The following is a 22140-nucleotide window of genomic DNA, read 5'->3' as shown; positions in this document are numbered from 1 at the left end:
TACTACGCACATTTTGATATTGTGTGGCAGAGGCGAAGGAACTATGTCCCTTTCAAAATTAAACATTGTTTTATTACTTGAAGCTAAAAATTTATTACGAGAGCCGAAATGCCGTAAAACCTGGGTTCATCCTTTTAATTCCGAACGCGAAAGAAGACAAAGATTTGAAAATTTTATTCTAAAACTCGAAAGTACAATGATAAATTCTTTGGCTACTATCGGATGTCTCAAAAATCTTTTGATGTATTGCTTGAAATATTGAGACCCAGCATCACGAAACAAAACACGACAATGAGGATTCACCCATGCCCTTTGTCATGCATCTTTGTTGGAATATTCAGGGTTTGATTTGTCCCAAGGGGCAGGTAGCCCACGAATTAGCGCGATAAATTGGTCCGTATCAAACATATTTTGCTTTTCGCGATCAAAGCGGCATACCGCAGAAACGTACCGTGCTACAGTTTACATTCAACTGACTGTGTCGTCACCAAGGTTCCCGCATCCCATAATCCTGCATTGCGGCAGCATATCGCCGCACATCCCGCAGAAACGGATGGTGTTACATCTGCCATGCCATCTCATGCGATATTGCCATACCGTAAAACAGGACCCGTAGTGCGGGACCTGCAAAAACGGACCGTGTAACGCCGCACTACCATATAATATTAAAACAGATGAAATGATCAAATAAGGCACACCAATACAAGTCATGTTCAGATCCGTTGTGCGATGCTGTAAAACCAATTATAAAAATTGCTACAAAACAATATAGGTGGCTAGAAAAAAAATCTTAAGAATTAGAATAAATCCCTAGAATGGTAAAAAAATCAACAGAGGACAAAGGCAGGCAAAAGAGTTCTTCAACCTAACCAAAATTTACGACAGTACAGGGCCCGTATTCTGTAACTTTGACATGAAAACGTTACGCTTTCAAAGCGGTGAGCGCAAGTATTCGATCAGCGAAACGCAAGGCAGTCGACTTTGGTATTCTCGTTGCCATGCGAATCGTGTTCTGGATACGCGTTGAGCACACATATTGGCAACATCACAATTTCTAATGTAGCTAATAGTCAAAATTGATAACTGACGGATGTAACAATGAAAAATGTCAATGTTACGTGAATTTCATAACCTATTGTTGAGTTATGTCAAGCTATTTTTCTATGGATATGTCATTATTCTTATTATACGAGGGAAGTGTTGAAGATGCTTCTCAGCATTTTCGATGTTTTGAGCAATATTTATAGCTGCCAAGTCGTAAATTATCAATTACTTATTGAGGAATTTATAAAAAAAGTAGTAATTTTCACTAAAGAGCAAGATAACGCACAAAATCACAATTTTTTCGATTTTCACTGACAGTTCGACAAGCAAAACGATCCTTTAAGGCAACCGTTTTCAAAGCGCACAACGCATTCAGTAAAGACGCTAAGCGCGTCAGACGAGAATACCGAAATCGTTAATTAAGTGCGCGCTCAGCGAAAATTAACGTCATATACGCTGAGCGTCTAAAAGCTTCACATTCAAACACATTCTATGCGACGATAAGTAGTGTAAGTACTGAGCAAATAGTTCTTTGGGAGAATCTATTTGAAGGGTCCAGGGGAAAACATAAGAGGCGCCATTTTTTTTTAATTTTAGGGTTTTACAACATTATAGTAGGTCTAACTGGACCCTACAATATGTATAAACTCTGCAAAGCAAGAAGATGTTAAATCCAATGATACATGAAAGAACCTGATATCCATCAGCCGCCCAGTGCTCTCCTGTAAAATTAGCAAAATGGCGCTTATCATGTTTTCCCTTGAACTCTTCATCTCCAATCTCGTTTCCAATTTAACTAGCCTATATGAAAAGGGTACGCCTGGAAAATGTAATCTACAGATAAGAGAGTTACACAGTCAAAAAATCTGAAAAAGTCACAATAGAATAGACTTCATTAAATATATCTAGACAATTTATGCCACTGAAAATAAAACGCCTCTGCGTGGCTTTTGAAATAACAATTGATGATTCTGTCCCCATCATCGAGATGTCATTTATTACAAATTGCATAAAAACTTCTCAAAACATGATATTTAAATAAAACAAAAAATTAAAAGTCACAGGCAAAAATACTAAAAATTGACATAAAACAGTACCTATACCAAAAAATCTCGTAAAAAATATAGAAAGTAAAATTAATTATAGAAAGATAGAACGTTTCTATAGACAGACAAATCAATTTCCAAAAACAATTTTCTCAAAAACCTCAAAATTAATGGAATAAACTAGTGGTTTCAATTATACATTATTCTTTATACTTAAAAGTTTACGATCATTTGTAATGTCTAAAAAATACAATTAAAATTAATACAATATCCTAGCAAAACCTTGCGGTAGTCAGCAGCTAGTAGCCAACTACAGAAAGCCTAATAATTAGCTTCGTTCTGAATGCTTACACTGAAATTAAAGGAACAAACTTCTACGCTTACTGAAACCAATAGTTTGTTCCACTAATTTCGAGGTTCTGACTGAAGTTTTATTCAATACTAGCGTGTACCAGCGACTTCGTTCGAGTCGAATTAATCATTTGTAATGGTGATGATAAAGCAAAGCAAGAATTTCCATTAACATACAAACTGGATAAAATTTTCTCGCATTTATGTCAGCATGAGAAAAAACAATATGACGATATTATTATATAACTTGGTAATATTTGAGAGGTAGTTTCATCTCCTTGGAATTTGGCTTTCGAAAAATCCGTTTGCCAAAAATAAGCTTTTTACGTCAAGCAGTTTAAAAACGCTTAAGTTTTATTTTTGGAACACCCTGTATGATTTTTTAAAAAATTTCAAAATATGTAAAAAAACCAAATAAATGATTCTTGTCCAAGCGTTTTCCCGAAAGACTAACCGTTTTTTAAATAACAAATATTGTAATATTTGAGGGGCGTTTTCACCCTCTTGGAATTTGAGATTCGAGAAACCCCTCCTGGGCGAACCTCTACACCCCACAGTCAATCCTTTTGCCAAAAATCAAACGTCAAGCAGTTTAAGCAGAATCGTGATTACTCAATGGTCATATTTTATGAAACACCCTGTATAAATTTATAAAAAAAATTAAAATATGTAAAACAAAAAAATAAAATATACGTGCTTAAGAGTTTTTCCGAAAAAAATCACCGGTTTTTAAATAAAAAATATTTTAATATTTGAGGGATAGTTTCACCCCCCTTAGAATTCGAGTTTCGAAAAATCCCTTCTTATCGAACCTCTACACCCTAAAGTCAATCTGTTTTCCAAAAATCAGCTTTTTACGTCAAGCGCTTTAAGCAGGATCGTGAATAATCAATGACCATATTTTTGGAAACACCCTGTATACATTTTTAAAAAATCTTGAAATATGTAAAAAAACAAAATAAAATATACGTGTTTAAGCGTTTTTTCGGAAACTTGACCGTTTTTTAAATAAAAAATATTGTAATATTTGAGGTTTCACCCTCTTGGAACTGGAATTTCGAAAAATCCCTTCTTATCGAGCCTCTACACCCAACTCTAGAATCAACCTGTATGCAAAATTGAGCTTCTTACGTTGAGTGGTTTGAGCAGGATCGTGAATAATCAGTATGTCAGTCACTTATATAGTAGTATAGATAAAAATTACACCCTTTTTAAGGCCAACCGTCCGCGTCGCCGTCGCGTCAGTAAGAACCATTAAAAATTAACGAAAAGTAGGAGCAAATTGCGTCTAGGGCATGACCTCCAAAAAAGAGCTAAAATTATCATCGATTTGACAATCGCCGTCTTTCCCCAGCCGTCTTTCGCGCCGTTTTTTTTTTCGATTGCATGGTATATATCTATTAAATTCATGCAGTAGATATGTACTTATTTTTTAAATGCATATAGCTATAAACTTTAGTTTAAACACTTTTGTTCACAGTAAAGTCGGCATAAGTAAAATTATAAAAACCCCTATTAAATTACCTATCTGTTTACTAATATTGATAAATGTTTTAAACATCGACAATAAACGTTTTATTTTGACGCCATTAACAAATTCGGGTCAAATTGTAAAACTCGCATAAAATACTCGTTAAATTATGGTAATTATTCTGTCTTCCCTAGAACAAGCAATTTAAACGACAATAAAGACATTATTTCGTAGAGCCGATGTGTAAGTAAGAGAATGTGTTGGTGATGTCACTTGTTAATGCTTGATGTACAATGATAAAATAAAATAGAATTAAGTACAAAAATAGTTTTAAATATTTAACAGCCTTAGGACAGTAGAACAGCTACCGCCGAATTAGTCCCCGATCCGGATTATTAAAATAATTTTTATAATATTATTGTTTCGTATTTTAATTGTTTTCAACTCAAACTAAAATTTAAACACATTTCTATTAAATTAAAAATCGCCGTAAATGTTATAAAACACATCAATTTAATCTGCATACTTCGATTTTGCTGCTTTAACAGCCTTCTCTTCTAGTCCTTTCATAAGGAAAATACGTTGCATAAAAACAACGTTTTTTTTTAAACAAGCTTGATTTTCAACACAACATCACATTTCTTTCTCATTTATTGCCTCAACAGCCTTCTCTTTTAGTTCTTTGAAGAACAATATATTTTGAGTAAAACATCGTTTTATTTGACCCAGTACATAGTTTGTAGAATGTAAAATGCAGAAAAAGGGGGGTTAATCACTGCGACCTTAAAGATCTATTGTGTCTCCCTTTCTTGCGTTATAACTCATCATACAGTCTATAAGTCATCATACATGGGTATATTTTTGTTGTAGGAGGGATAGGGTCCCCATCCTCAAAGGAGTGAACATCTACCTAGGTTATACACCATTCCACGGTTGGGATTTACCCCTCCGTACCCTTCACAATCCTGGAGGACCTATCTCCATTTTCTCCACCTCTTTAACTTGTTTCTCCTTAGACCTGATACCGGTGTAGTCCCGGATCTATAATAGAGGAAATCTCTTTCCCTATTGCTTCTTTGGATTTGAGGCCAATTCCTATTGTGAGGACCTGGCCATGGCCCTCCTCCCTCGAGATGATGACTAGCAACTCATTGTCCTTACATTGGAGTTGCAAAGCTGGTGATACACCGCAAGGGTTAGTCGGGCCACTTATACAGAAACCTGCATGTAGAAGTAAGGGAGACGAGAATACAATGGGTTGCCCCCTGGTGCCCAAAGGTTGAAACAAGTAGAGGCTAGTCTTCTATATAGCCACGTATCCCTTTGACCTGGTCCCGCTATCATAGGACTTAGTTTTTTGGTGATGTTGTCTCCTCTTCGTCCGGGCGGTTAAGCTAAGACCCCCAGGCCATCTGCCTGTGTTATACACAGCCACAGTCAGTAGAGGGTGCCTGGTATGATGGACAGGGTAGTTCCATCCGGCATCATTATACGTCTTGGTGCAATTTCCTAGCCACGACACTACAGCCAGGGGCAAGACAATGAGATGCTCCTTAGCCCTTAGACCCAGGCAAAGTGGTAGAGGGGATTCCCCCTAGCACCTGACTAGGAGCTTCCCCACCAACTACAAGGTCTCGCATCTCCTAGAGGAAGCAGTACATACTTTACGCGATACTTTATGATAAGATTATTACAGATCATCCCCTGTTTCACTGAACTCGCTGTCATTTGTTGCTTTTGTTCCCACTGCTTCATTGATAAGCATATTATTTTCAATTTGTCTCTGGCTTACTCTACAATCAATCCAGAAACTAATTCGTTTTCGCCTTAAGTTCATTACATTTTTGTTTATTTCGTAGCTTATAGTTGTTATGAATTCAACAAAATTATTTTATTGTGATTATATATTATAATTTTTGATTTTTACTATTTCTGAGTAATTTTGTTTAAAATATTTTGGGACATTATGAAATCCAAGAGCTCCCATTCGTTAAAAGCAAAAAAAAAATCAATTGTTCAAAAGAATAATCTGAAAAATACTTCATTGAATTAGAACAACCTTGCATGGGATTTAGCGGAATTTTGTTTAAGCATTCTCTATGTTTGAGATAAATAAACACTTAGGTTATTTTTAAACCTCATTAAAAGCCTCAAAATATTAAAGAAACAATATAAGAAAATGAACCATTACCATAACATGCCGTCAGAGATTCCAATTCTTTATACAGTGTATCTCTCTTTTCATGAAACCACAATAATATCTAAATCAGATAAATATCTATATAATAAAGCGATTTTCTTCAAATTTAAAAGTAAATTAAATTTTTATTAAGGTATTTATTGTAAAAATGAAAAACTAAGGTCAGAGTTAATTTCTAGCTATCAAATAATTTCAAATAGATCTTTTACGCCTTTAGGGTATTTCTATTTGCCATGTGTTGTGACGAATTTAGTAGCTTAATTCAGTATCCTTTGTTTGTTGTATATTGATCATTAAAGTACGGGCAGTTCTCAAATATTCGGGTAAACGCATTCCGTTATTTTGGCAAGGTTGCGCATGAGCAGTATAACGGATAGCGTAAAGATAAGATATAACGTCTCAAAAATGCAGAGAGTTTGCCGTTGTGGGCACTCATTATGATTTGAGAGGGGTGTGAAACAGGGAGATACCATGTCACCTAAACAGTGTACTCGAGCTCTAGAAGAGGAAATAGTACCTAATTCAAGGTTGGAATGGGATACCAAGGGCATTAGCGTAGATGGTATCAGACTAAACCACCTCAGATTTGTAAATGATATAGTTCTGATAAGTAACAACATCACAGAACTAGATGAAATGTTCAATGAATTACATCTATCAGCTGCAAAGATAGGACTGAACATAAACTTTAATAAAACAAAAGTGCTGAGTTCTGAAGATTCCAACATATCAAAATAATAAGATCGAATAAGGAAAAAAGAGAGAGATATCTATATTTAGGCCACAATATTAGACTGGAAAAAGAAAACCAACAAGCAGAAATTACAAGACGTATACGATTATCAGTAGCTTTTACAGTAGCTTTGGGCAAATTGGGATATAAGTATATAATATCTGTATTTTGCCTGTACAAACATATGGATTGGAAACAATCAGTCTAACAAAATCATTTGCAAATAAACTCTTAACAACTCAAAGAGCTATGGAACGATGTATGCTAGGGGTATGTGTACAAGACAAAATTCATAATGAAAACATCTGGAGGCAAAGACGTGTTACAGATATAATTCAGGAAGTGACTAAGATGAAATGGCAATGGGCTGGACATGTTGCTAGACTGGATAAAGACAGACAAAAAAAGAATAACAGTGTGGAGGCCAAGAGAAACCAAAAGAAATGAAGGACGTCCACAGAAACGTTGGGTGGACAACATTAGGGAAGTTGCATGTAAACGGTACTTAAATACAGCACAAAACAGGGAGACATGGAAAAGAATAGGATAGACCTATATCCAGGAGTGGATGAATGCTAGTTGAGGAAGAAGATGCGCACTCCAAAATTAAGGAATGCGTTTTTCTTGTCGCCGTCTTCTGAAAAACGTTTTTGAGGCTTGACTACTGCACGTATGACCTTATTAATATTAATAACAGCAGATACATAACGGATCTAAAAAATAGTTTGTTGTGTCCTATTAAAAAAACAATTTATTATTCGTAAGATATCTTTCAAAATAATTTAAATAATCGATTAAATCATTTGAAATGAAATCAAATATAATTTAAAATCAATTTATAAACCACTGAACCATAACCCACCCACGCAGCTAAAACATGCCGCAATATTTACAGACCTTCCACAACAGAAAGAAACAGTTTCGGCACTCGTATTAATCTGCCGAATGAGCTGTAAAATCTAAAGAGCTTCGTAAATACAGCACTAAACATGGACACCTACTGTCACGTCTTAAAAATTGAATAAATAGAATATTGTGGTAGCTAAATTAACACGTCCTGTGACAAGGTAATCGGATAAGAGTTATTTGTCTTCTTCGCTGTCACATGTTGATTTTATTTGGCAAAATACACAAGTAAACAAATGTAAAGGTCATACCGAGGGTCATAATAAAGAGAAATGTACTTATCTTTAGTAGGTACACACAATAAATATTTGAACGTTTCGTGTAATTTGTGATGTCATCAAAACTTCAACCGTGTGAATAAAATATAACTCTTTTATATTATATATTAAATATACAAATATTTATATCAAAATGTATATATTGGTTTAGTGTATAGTACACAGAATTACAATTACACTGAAAAAATGCGAAAAACTGTAACGTTTTATTTGCTAGTACATATAAGTTCGGCATTATAATATTTAATCAATTATTGGGCAACGTCCCTGCTACGTCAACACACCGGTTCCCGCTAGATCACCGAGGCTCAACGACGCCAGGTAATGTGATAATTTAGGCGGGAGACCGTCTGAGAAATTACGAGTAGTACTTATTTGTTTTATCAATGTACGTCGTAATCGTATGTACGATGGCAAAAGTCTCAATAAAAAGAAGATATGAAGTCCAACAAACGACCATAAATACGAAATAATTAGATGATTTTTTAAACAGTTTTGAAAAACAGAAGGTCAGTCAATATGAAACAAATTGAAAATAGTTTCATGTCACTAAATTCTGAGTTTTTTTTTAAATAGTTTTGTGTATATTTTTTCCATGAAGCGCAACCGCGCAACATTGTGGATTAAGCCGATTAGGGGTCATCATTTTCTTGACAACTTCTTGATCTTGTCTTGATTTCAAGACAAGATCAAGACAAGAATGATTTTTGGTTTTCAAGACAAGACAAAAAATTACTTCTCAAGATCAAGATTTCTTGACAAGAAATCAAGAAAATCTTGAAATTTCTTGAAAATATAAAATATTAAAGAAATACTCATTTCCTTAGGTATTTGTATATTATATGAATATCCATTAATTGATGGATAAATAAAATATTAAGCAAAAATATTTGTACGAAGCGGCACTTTGTCGGGTGTCCAATGTCCAAAGTTGACATACTGTGGGCCAAATTAAATTGGAACCTTTTTTAATGCCTAATAATTTTTAAATTTTTGAATGTTTTTTTTTATATTTTTTGGATATGTTATGGCCTACGATATTAGAATAAAAAAAAACTTTGCAAAGCGGGTCAACTTCAGTGGCATACAGACTTTTTGAATTAACGTAAAACTTTTAAAATAAAAAAAATAATACATTTTAATGTGCGCCACTGAAGTAGAGTAGCTTTTATCATTGTTGTTTTGACTGTTTTTATCTGTAGTAGTATTATCAAAGTCACTAATTAAACTTCTACGTCCAGGTGTCTAAGGTGGTAGTGGTAATTACGAATGGCTCAGATTTGCTGCTCAACGAACCATCACAATCACTTATTTTAATGTTAGATAATAATAATAATAATTAACAAAATTACGTAAATCTGATGATTTTGGCTCCTGTAGTATAATGAGCCCCAAGTTTTTGAATTTTTTGAAAATTAGATGCCTGACCCTCGATTTTGCGCATAAACATAAACATCACATTAACCAATCTTACCGCGATTTTTAAACAGGGGGTTCCCCTTTGATAAATGAATTTTAAACGGGGGTTCCCCTTTTGTCAAGATATCAAGAAATTTCAAGATTTCTTGAATCAAGACAAAAAATCAACTCTCAAGAAATGGTCAAGACAAGATTTTTTTTTTAATTCTTGAAAATATTTCAAGACAAGACAAGAAATTGCTTGTCAAGACAAGATTTCTTGTCTTGTCGATCCCTAAAAGGTCCGCCTTTTGGGTTCGTCTCTGTTGCTCTACAATTTTACGATTTTAAGGTTTAAAAATCTATTTTTTTACTATATTGTAATTAATAATATTAGCCAAAAAACTAAATATTCTTGTGTAACCTTAGAGGAATAATCAATTTAAGCTACCATCATAACTGTTTTCTAAATGCACAGTTTTTGATTTTTCATATCAGTTTAATATAGTGGTATTACATTATACACTCCATTATAAACTAATTATATTTATTTATATTCCATGTTTACTTGTTTTTCTGAAGCCACCACAAAGTTAGACCTTGATTACTTCGCGAAGTAGTACGAAGAATATAGACGACGCGTAAAAAAGTTTTGCCGAAACATTTCGCGAAACAATTCCAAAAAACCAACCAATCATGTGCTTCCCCTTTGTGGCAGACAAAATATGTACTCGCATTAATCGTTTTTTTGATGATTGAGCCTTACCTGCAATTCTCAAGACTGCTCTATCAGCACTATCCAAAGCCAAAACGGCCAATGGTTGTTCCCGTGTCCATTCTTGTAACGTCGGGTCCTTGTCGAAATCCATATTTCAAACCGTTGCATCCTAAAGCACGAAAATATAAATTAGTTCTAAATCTCTTTGATAAAGGTGTATAGCTCTTCAAAGTGCTAGTAATTCAACTATTCGCAAAATCATATAGGTTTATTTTCCTTTACATTACCTACTTAAAAATTTGGAACAAATTATGTGGGTATTTAGTTTTATATAAAGGGAATAGTAAAGGAACCAAGAAACAGCCGGGCGCATCTTCTCCACCCAAGAACAAGAGAGAGAGCGAGAACCCCTCACCTCTGCTCTGACAAAGAGAGAAAAAGCCAGGATGGAAAGCCGTCCAACACCGGGAGGCAAGCAGGGGCGTATCCCCAACTATGCCAGAACTCTAATGTAAGAACGAGTTGGCGAGTCATCAACTCGAGGGAGGAGGTCAGCTCCTCACAATAGGAATTGTGAAGGACCTCAAATCCAAGGAAGTAATAGAAAAAGAGAGAAACCCTCCGGATAAAGAAAAATATCCTCCGGAGATACATCCTGTAGATCCGGGGCAACACCGGTATCAGGTATAAGGAGAGACCAAGTTAGTGGAGAAAATGAAGACACATCGTTGAGCCTGCACCTCACAGGTACCTCAGGCGGAGAAAAGCTCCTCACCTGTAAAGAACACAGGAGGCCAAACCCCAACCGTGGAAGGGTGTAAATCCTCGTAGCAAATAGAGGTCCACTCCTCGGAGAAAGAGCATCTGTTGAGGATGAGAAATACCCTGTCCCCCTACAACAGGAAAATCCCCATGTATATGATGAGTTATAAATCAAGAAGGGGAACACAATATATCTTTAAGGTATCCGTGATTAACACCCCTCCCACTCATTCTACATTTATATTATAACAAGCTGACATGTATAAAGTGAAGTGAGTATTTTTGTCAATCTTATGGTCCTTCTTGATTTGATGACTGATTGACCGAATGATCTGGAATGATTGAGACCAATAGAATAGACATTTGTTATTTGCTCTCTATATTTTTGTCTGCAATGTGATTCAAGTGTTATCTTTCTATTATTTTCTCACTATTTTCCGTTGACTTTCTATTCTATGACTAGTAGTATGTTACTAATGTTAATGATTTGCAATGGATAAAAGCTATAAGTGTGCGTGATGTGAGCTGTCCATCTTTGTCTATGTCTCTGGATTTGCGGAAGATGGCGGAGTTCCAAACCTATTTTTATTTCACAATACATTTTCTGTCTTTTCACAATCTCGTTTTCTGTATAATTTTTTATTCCGTGAATTGTTCCACTATTTTAATAGTTAGTATTGTTACCCCCATAGTCGGGGCGGAAATGATTTCAACTAATCAGAGATCATTAAAATCGTGCCAACTATTCTTCGGTTATAAATGGTGTAACTAACTCCACTTATTAAAAACAATTAAAATAGTAATACTCTAAAAGAAATCTGGAAGAATATGGAACTATACAATATTTTGAGATTACATTCCTGCTTTTTTAGTAGATTTTTTAGCAAAAAGCCAGCAATGATTTTCAGTACTGAACAAAAAACAGACTAATAATACTGTCAGCATTAATTTTGCCGAGTGTGTATCGCAAAATAGAAAAAGTACCTTCAAATTTGCAAACATTCATGTTCAAGAAACTACTAGACTAATACAATTCCCAGCAGCCATAAAAACGACATTAACCTTGTTCGAACAAGATAGTGAGAGTAAAAAACTACACTACGGTAAGATCACCGCCACCGCCTATGATTGATGGTTTGACAGTATAATAGATATATCAAGTACCAAATCTCATTCTCAAATCGCTTCTCTTTTCAGACAGTAGACAACCTTTATAACTTACTAAATGCCGCACACTATTACCATTATATGAATGAATTATATGAATACAATACGTATTAAGCCATGTCTACACATAACGTTTTACCTGTCAGTCTTACCTGTTCAGTCAAAACGTATCAAGTAAAACGTTTGGCAAAACCTTGTGTGTAGACTAAAACATTCCTAAAGACCGACCGAATGTGATTCTTTTTGCCGAAGCCAAAGCCGAAGCCGAAGATGATTTTATGAAGTGGTAAATTCAAATTAAAAACAAAAATATAATAGGATAATATGAAAAAAGGTCGAAAACGAATGCATCATATTTTGAATATTATGCTCGATATTATGCAATACAGTACAATAAAAAAAAACGGCGTCCAGTTTGGAAATGACAATCGATGACATACAATATTACATATGTACCTATAAAAAGACAGCGATATTCATTTCATCGCAGCCGTCGCTGACGCCGCGCCGTTGTTTTCGATCATATTGTATATAAAAAACAAGACATTTTACATTCTGATAATAACGTAAGAACTATTCTAAAATTTATATGGCAAAATAAAAGCTTGAAGCTCAATATTCAAAATTGAACAGTTTAATATTTTAATTCAGAAAGAGTAGCTTATTCGAATTAAATTAGCTCTTCGATCAGAGCAAAGTTGACGAACAGAGTTAAATAATTGTTCACTAGCTACATTCGTTGGTGGAGTCGATAAAAACTTATTGGCTACCGCCTTTAACTGAATATACGGACTTGAATCTATTGGGATTGAAGAATGTCGCCACTTCTTAAAAGCAAAAAATACGTTCTCCTAAATAAGAATATAGATAATCTAAATATTGGTCATTAAAAACATTTTCGGCAAAACTTCGGCTTACTTCTTGCCGAAGTCCAATTTTAGCCGAAGGCTTAAATCAGGCGGATAAAACTGGCATTCGAATTTTGGAAACATGGCGGAGTTTCTGCCAGTAGAGGGATAGATGCGCTGCGTAGAAATTTCATCCAAAATCCCTAGATATATGTATATCTAGAGACTTTAGTTTCATCATGATTTTATCAAGTCATCCACAGAGTATAGTTTAATTAACGAATTCGTTTGATTCTCTGTGGAGTAATTGGAGTAGTTAGAGTAGTTGAAAAATATCAGAAAAATAGAAATATTTATATAAAATGCTGATAATTTAACAGTGATGTGCTTTGTTACCTTATCAACAAATATTGGTATGAAGTTGCTTTCGCCAGAAACAATTATAATTAAATAATTTAATAAAAATTTAATTTCTAAGTGACCCGAATCAGTTAGATTAATAAAATAAATTGAAAAGTCAACGTCTTTCCATATTTGACCAGTCTGTCAGTTTCTGTGAAGTGAAAGTGAATTGTGATTTGTTTTTATGGGAATATTTTACGGATTTTCGCGAATTTAGAGTAGTTTGGACGATAGAATTGTGAAATTTAAAAGCCAAGTAGTTCAATATATAAGATTAATTAATTCCCTGTGATAATTTCTATGAAATTTCTCATAATCAAAACAAATTCTTTCAACAAAATGGCTGTCTCAGAAATTTAGAAGATCAATTTAAAGTTTTATTTAAATCAGTTAATATCGAATCAAGAACGTGTATAACATTTCATCTTAATAGATTAATTTTTAAGGTTGTGCAGTAATTTTAACGGAAGGATACGGTTATAGATAAATATTAAATATACAAATTTGCAAAGACAAACAAGTAATTTTAAAAAGATCATTTATTCATTTTACGAGTATAATCATTAATCATTTAGTTTGAAAATATATTTGTATTTACTTATTTATACATTTTCTATACCCTTGTATTATTGATAAGCTTTATATGTCTTGTTTTGTTTGTATTTGAAAATGCTTTCTTTATTCTAATTTCAGGGATAATTTCAATCTAGATTATTAATTTATTTGTATCAAAATACATTATTTCTATTTTGGAAATATTTTGTTACAAATAAATTAATAATCAAGATTGAAATTACCAAATATAAGTAACAAACTTATGAACTGGCAGTAAAGGTCCGTTTAAAAATATGGCGCGAACCTTTAGTACTGCCAGAAGCCCGCTTGGATCGCGGCGAGCGCGTGTTTCCAAGCTTTAACATAGGAAATTTCATTTCTTTCAGTTAGATGGCTTAAATCTGTGCTTAAATAATGGCCGAATTTGGATGCCGATGCCGATGCCGAAACCGATTAATCGGTCGGTCTCTAAAAATGACGCGTTTTAGATGAACTGAACCACACTGATATAAGACGGAAGACCGTCTAATCTATAGAACTGACGGAATCATTCAGCTTTACAACATAACTGTCATATTGCCTGCACCAAAAAAACATCAATCAAATTATAAAAAGTAATATATGAATATATTATAATATCCTTAATAAGCCACTTTTGAAAAATCTAATAGTTTTGCATACTTTCACAAAATAACGTAATTTTACAAAAAAATTTAGAGATATTTAATGATTTTACCAAACGATACAATTTTCACTTTTCATATTTAGTTTTGCATGTTTACATATGAAATTTAAGCTATAAATACAATGTTGTAGTAAACTGCCATGTGTTTTTTTCTTTTCAACTTCACTAAGCACTATACTATAATCTCGACTATAATTATTGATTGACACTCAAAACTGGCCGGTAAAAGGATATGTGTAGACGGTACTTTACACTTTTTAAAAGTCAGAAACACGAGATTATGTAATACATATAGTACAGGATGTTGGTTCCTGACCTATCTTTATTATTAAGCTTATGTACCGTAAAAATCTCGTTAAAAATTCTTTTTTATAATGTACCTACTATAATTACCGGTAAACATAGATTTTGATAAATAACAATAACTTTCATAGCATTGCAGGATAAAATGAAATAAATATCTAAAATAATTGCTAGCAATTTATTTTCTAGATGTTAAGACCGATAGGATCGTTTAAAACGTTGCTCCTTGTAATTCAACTAAAATACTTACCCTATAGAAATATAATAAATGTAATTTACAATTTATACTGACAGGCTTATTCAAATGTTGAATGGTATACAATATACAAAGACTAAAAAAAGAAAATAAACAACTAGTAGTACAGTAACACTTAACAGTAGTACTTAAACAGTCGTGTACAACAGAAATTCCTTATTACAATGGAGTGTGATCATGCGTCTACCCATCCCGATTATTTCTTAAATTTTACTGGGAATTTAACTTTGGTAATCTAAAATACTTACTTATTTTATTTCAAAAGTTAATTCTTCAACTACATTCCGTTCTTAATCTAAGCTCTCGTCTAAGCTATTAAATTGTCATTATCAAATAATAAATATCTTTTATACCATCAAATTAAGATCTTGTTGAAGACAACAAAACAATAAACATTACATTACTTCAAGGGATATTTATTCTATACCTGCTCCTCTGTTTATCTCTACAATAAAGCCCATACAGATTAAATTAATACATAATTAGGTTCAAAATATCCGATAATTGTTGAATCATTTGCAAATATGAAATCAATCCCATTGTTTCGCGAAGTTGAAAGTCACTTCAAGTGTCAAGCAAAATTATATTTATGGTTTAAATTTCACTTGTAAACACGCAAAAGCAATTGTGTAAAAATCGACGTGACGCATCGTGTAGGACTGGCTTTACCCGATGCTAAACGAATATAGGTAAGCTATACTCGCCAATACCAGGTACGTCTCAAAAGTGGCTCATCCCTATAACTTTTTAATTTTTTCAGATAAAAACCGAGATTTGGTATGTTAGTATATGACCGTATGACATGAATTAGGATTGATTGACGTACTCAGTTGTTTTTGGTCACTTCCTGTTTCACCGGAAATTACTACAACTTTTGGTTTTTAAATGGCACCCTCAGTATTTTTTTACTTTATTCAATAGAAAAAGACACCCTGAATCCCTGAATAGAATGACATATTTGACGTTTATTTGAATTGGAACAGGCGGTTCGTAACGACAATTTGACTCAAAATACCAAGTGTGTGATACTAAATTATTAGTAAAAAAATGCTTTTTCCAAATATACTAATGAGCCACCCTTGTTTCATTCGAAAAAATTGAGATATAATTAAAATTACGATTTGGGCATCTTTTAACCGGCCAGGATAAGATACGAAAAACATTAGACGATCAAAACTATTTTTCCAAGGCTCCTTGATTAAAAATTAGTGTTTTTAGCACAGCCATGGCACCCTAGATTGATTTTTAAAATACGATTTGTTTTTGAGCGAAAATGTCAAGAGTTGACATATAATATGTCATTCTATTCAGGGTATTATTTTTTAAGTGTTGGGTTATGGGATTAATAATACACGGTCGATTTTAATAAAGAATTATTTAAACTAACAACACTAAGTAATAAAGTAAAAAATACCGAGAGCCATTTAAAAATCAAAACTTGTAGTCATTTCCGGTAAAACAGGAAGTAAGCGAAAACAATTAATTACGTCAATCAATCCTAATTTATGTCATATACTCACATACCGAATCTCGTTTTTTTATCTGAAAAAATAAAAAAATATATAGGGTTGGGCCAATTTTGAGACCCACCCGATATATCCAAAATTACCTATGAACAAGGAGTTTAGGGTCATTGTCTAGAGATTTAAATCTAAAAATTAGTTATATTTTTGATTATACCGTAAGTTAGAAAAAAACGGCGTCGAAGACGACTGGGGAATGACATTTTGATGATATTTTTTTCTAAAAATGACATCTTTACTAAAAATTGACATAAAACTTTTTAAAAATTATAACACTAGGCCAACTGGCAGTAACCGCCATTAGAAAATAAACGAGCGTACGAGCCAAGTAAATGACATCGGAAATGACATACATTGAAAAAGTAAATGACATCTTGACTCGCCAAAATTATCATCGATTGTCATTCCCCAGCCGTCTTTGACGCAGTTTTTTTTTTCGATCGCATGATATTAATAAATAATTGAATATCACACACATAAATTGTCAAATTTGAAAACAAAAATGAATAATAAAAATATAATCAACTATGAAAACATAATTACGTACCTAGGTATTTAAGTAAAAAATAGAACCACAAGGAATTATAAAAATAGAAATTCGGTGAGAAAATTCTGAAGATTAAGAGAAAATCTCGGAGAATATAGATCTTAACTGCACTTGACCCATATTCCGATAAAAACGAATTCAAAATAACTATGAATTTACTAAAAATATTCATAGTTCTTAAAATGAAAGAATATAAATTACCCCCTACACTGTAATGTTTGTATTACTTTCAGTCTTGAAATTAGAGAACACTAATTAATGACTAATGTGTTGTAGCATAAAAAACTAGGAAAACCTATTTAAAAATATATTCGCACAAATGGTAGGTGGAAGAAAACACAAAAGGATATGTTATTGACCTGTGGTTATTTTTTACTACGAATAGTCCGAGTCGGTAGGTATAGGTACATTTCATGAATGAATGAAAGACCTAGTATCATAACAGTATTTAATTTCTATGACATGCAGTATTCAAAAATATTTATGTTACTAAAAAATTAATAATTATCGAACTTATAATAACGATATTCGCATACTTAATTGGTTCTATTTAATACGAAAAACTGATAAGCCAAGCAAAATTATTCTAAAGCTATAAATAAATATTGTTGATAACAAAACATGTTACGTCTGTATAGAATAAAAAATAGTACCTACTTACCCTTATAAAATACAAATTAAATCCATCACTCACACATTCCCATATCATTTTAAATTAGTTCTAAACGAATGTAAACATTTTTTAATATACATCTAAAATCATGTTTACGTAGTCTTGTGGTTGTGATACAAAATTATCGTTTTTTAATCCGTTTGAGACAGAATAATCCACTCTACACCACACACTCGTAATACAATCACTTACACTTTGCCCCCAAAACAAAACACTACGAGAAGCTAGGGTTGCTTTGTCGTTTGGGGGTGATTCAACCTTAATTTTTATAGGTTAGAAGTAAAATCAATAACTAGAAAACAACCCGATATGACGGTGCTGTGGCGGACTACAACACCGGAAACTGCAAATATACGAATAACGCACGAAATTTAAGTAATATATTTACATGTGAACGAGTTATTTTACAGGCACTTTGTTAATTTTCGTTAGGAAAAAAGCCATTATTTACGTTATGCCGCAACTCAACGCACAGTATCTGCTGATTGCCGGACTGTCACTGAAATTGCAACGTTGCCGATTGCGATGCAGCGGCGGATATAGTTTGATCACGTCGATAGAGGACTGGTCTAGAGGATATTTTAGAAGTTTTTAATTTTATAAATAGTAAAATATTATTTTTAATTTATTTTATTATTAAAACTTTTTTTTAATAATTATTACTATAATAGACAATTCTGATTTTTAGTTAAATCTGATTTATAGTTAAATAATTAATTAATATAAAATAATTTAATTAAAATAATATAAAATAATGAGCGTATTGATTGATAATATTTTAAAACAATTATGAGAGATAACATAAAATATTAAATTGTTTCTTTTTTAAATATTGCAATGTATTGGGGAAACGATTCTTATTAAGTATGTAATATACAGGGTGCAGGGTGAATCCTAAATAAGTGCAAATATTTTCAGGACTAGTCGATCTCGATAAAACATATTTTTTCTTTACCGTTTTTCGAAGTCAAAATAACCGCGTTATTTGATTTTGAAAATTTAAGAAATATATATTTTTTGCTTTAATTTTGTGAACCATATTGTAGGTCCTGTATTCCCCCCTTAAACGGGCTATAATACGTTTAGGATACTTGATGACTTAAGATTATGTCACACGACACACAATAAAAAAAAACCAGCGCCGAGGACGGCTGAGAAATGGAAATCTATGGTAATTTTGGCGAGGCCAAGCCCTAGGTGTCACTTACTTATTTTATTTTTGAAGGTTATACGTATATTTATATACAGGGTGCGTTTCAAAAGTGGTTCACCCCTATAACTTGTTTATTTCTTGATATAATAAAACGAGATTTGATATGTTAGTAGGTGACATAAATTAGGATTGATTGACGTATTCAATTGTTTTTGGTCACTCCCTGTTTCACCGGAAATGACTAAAACTTTTAATTTTTAAATGGCACCGTCCGCGTCAGTATACACACTAAAAAAATTAAGCGGGTAAATTGTATTTCTTATAGGTAGAATTGTGAGTGTATATCTTTACACCCTGGAAATATTATTCCAGGGTGTAAAGACACCCAAATGCACTCTAACTACGGGTTAATATTAAAAGTTGAGTTTTCATTAATTGGGTGTTAAAAGTAGTACCATTAGCGTAAAACTTTTTCCTAGAGATTAAAAGTACACTTTCTGAGTGTAAACAATATTAACCAGATTAAATTAACACTTAAGGAGTGTAAAATATATTCCTTATTTATTAAAAGTCTCTTTTTGAGTGTAAAAATCATTTTCGCAAAATTACACTCAAATTGGTAAATTATATTATCTTACCAAAAAATCCTGTATGGGTATTTCGCCACTGCAAAAAAATCTACAAAATAAAATAGTTATTTTTTGTAAACACTTCTGGCGCTAATCTAAACGGAAACTACTTGTCAGAAGTTAGGTTTACAGATATACAAATTTGCCTAACGAACAAAAAAATGCTTAACGTTTCGGAAAGTTTATCTCTTTCCGTCGTCGGAAGCAAAAAAAATACAAAGAATAAAGAAAAAACTACCTAAAATATTTAAATTCAACTATTCGAGAACGCTTTGGCTTTTTGAAACAGATACGTCTACAAAAACCGTTGACGTTCTGTTAAAAATAGAAAAAAAAATTAAATTAAATTTTTAAAAAAATCGTATTTTAAATTTCAATCTAGAGTTATGTTAGAAACACTAATTCTTAATCAAGGAGCTTTGGAAAAATAGATTTGATCATCTAATGTGTCTAGTCCTAGCCGCTTAGAAAATGCCCAAATCGTATTTTTAATCATATCTCAATTTTTTCAAATGAAACGAAGATGGCTCATTAGCATATTTGGAAAAAGCAAATTTTACGAATAATTTGTTATCACACACTGGGTATTTCGAGTCAAATTTTCGTTGCGAACCGCAAGTTACAATTTCAAATAAACTAAATGCGAAAATGTCAAAAGTTGACATATGATACGTCATTCTATTCAGAGTGTTATTTTCCATCGAATAAAGTAAATAAATACCTAGGATACCATTTAAAAATCAAAAGTTTTAGTCATTTCCGGTGAAACAGGAAGTGACCGAAAACAATTAAATGCGTCAAGCAATCCTAATTTATGTCATGCACTAACATACCAAACTTTTAACTGAAAAAAATAAAAAAGTTATAGGGGTGAGCCACTTTTGAGATGCACCCGGTATTGAGTAAAAATTATTTTAAATGGTGTAGCAGAAGAACGTTTAAAATTCAATATTTTTTTTTGAAATAGATATGTGTTTCTGGAAACGTTCTCTTTTTGTAATCATTCTATAACTTTCTATAAGTGCTATGTCAATTTTTAATAGTAAATGGCGTCTAGAGATTGACCTCGCCAAAATTATCATCGACTGTATAATAAAGCCGCCATTTTTTTTTCGATCATACGGTATTTTAAAATAGCTATGATTTATTTTTTACCTAATTATTTTCCAATGTATAGGTATTTAAAAATATTTTTGTATGTTTAGGAAAGAATAATATTTTAATAAAAAAGTTTTTTTAAATTATTCTATAATAAAATAAAATATTTTTTGAATAGTTGAATAAAAAAAAATAAAAAAAATTGTAGCAGAGCGTGGTTTCGATCCACGGACCTCTGGGTTATGGGCCCAGCACGCTTCCACTGCGCCACTCTGCTTGTTAGAATCCTTTCGTATATGCCGTACAAGAACGGGGCGTCGCAAAACCCGCCTTATCCCCAAAACTTTGTTTCGAGATAATAAGCAAAAACTGTTTTAGCAAATACTTGAAAATTGTTTTGTATCTGGGTTTTGTAGAAATATAAGTTAATATTTAATTTTTAAAGAGAGAAAAAAATAATTAGGATAAGTAAGGCGGATTTTGTTGCAGTATAATGCATCAATATACTGCAACAAAACCAGCCTTATCCGAATAATTTTTGTATTTTTTCGTTTAAACATTAAACATTAATTTTTATTTCTACAAAATCCAGATAAAAAACAATGATTCCACTTAATGGGCACGTTTTTTTATCTGCGTTTTGTTTTGCGGGTTTTGCTACAGCAAGATATTTGCATCCTAACTTGGAATTATTATAGGTATGCTATTTTATTAAAATTACGTAAAGATTTGAAATGGATAAGATGTCAGTCTGATGTCAGTACTTAATAATACTATACTTGTGTAAAAAGTAAAAAGCCTATGAAAAATGCGGGATTTGCAACAATAATATGACAATAAAAAGCAAATATAGGTAAGTCGATAAGACGGATTTTGCTGCAGTAACGTAATTTGTAGTGAATTTTATATAGGAATAGGCAACAGGCGACTTTTGCTTCAGTTTGGGACTATGTATTAGTCTTGTTTATAAAAATTCATATACAAGGGTATTAGGTATGTAGATTTTAGGGGCCAAACTATTAATGTATATGAGGCGTCAAAGTTGCAAAACCCGTCTTATCCCACAAACGTTGTTTCGAGACAATAAGCAAAAACTGTTTTAGCAAATATAATGTTTGAAGCGTTAATTTACAAAAAACGTATCCATTGAGTGGAAGCATTGTTTTTTGTATCTCGTTTTTCTAAAAATAAAAATTAATATTGAGTTAATTCAGAAAAATTAAACAGACAAAACACAAAAAATAATTCGGATAAGGCGGGTTTTGTTGCAGTATAATGCATATGCATATTGCGGGGTTCGAAGCAATATAATCAAGAACAAACGGCGTCAGCAATAGCAATGAAATGAAGAACGCTGTCATTTTATAAGTAAACTTTTTCCTAGCCAACCGGAC

The 22140-nt window shown here is 32.6% G+C and overlaps 1 protein-coding gene and 1 non-coding gene across 2 annotated transcripts in view; one reads left to right on the top strand and one right to left on the bottom strand.

Annotated features, from left to right (window-relative positions):
• Positions 1 to 22140, top strand: part of LOC115874198 — a 130853-nt gene that overhangs the window by 59664 nt on the left and 49049 nt on the right. The window lies entirely within an intron of this gene.
• Trnam-cau lies at positions 20952 to 21023 on the bottom strand. The gene has a single exon. It is a non-coding gene; the product is annotated as a tRNA-Met (tRNA).

This window comes from Sitophilus oryzae, unplaced genomic scaffold (genome assembly GCF_002938485.1).
Source record: "Sitophilus oryzae breed Bouriz unplaced genomic scaffold, Soryzae_2.0 scaffold_1242_pilon_pilon, whole genome shotgun sequence".
In the NCBI taxonomy this organism is placed as follows: domain Eukaryota; kingdom Metazoa; phylum Arthropoda; class Insecta; order Coleoptera; family Curculionidae; genus Sitophilus; species Sitophilus oryzae.
The sequence above is the reverse complement of the archived record's forward strand: the minus strand, read 5'-3'. Positions and strand labels throughout refer to the sequence as shown.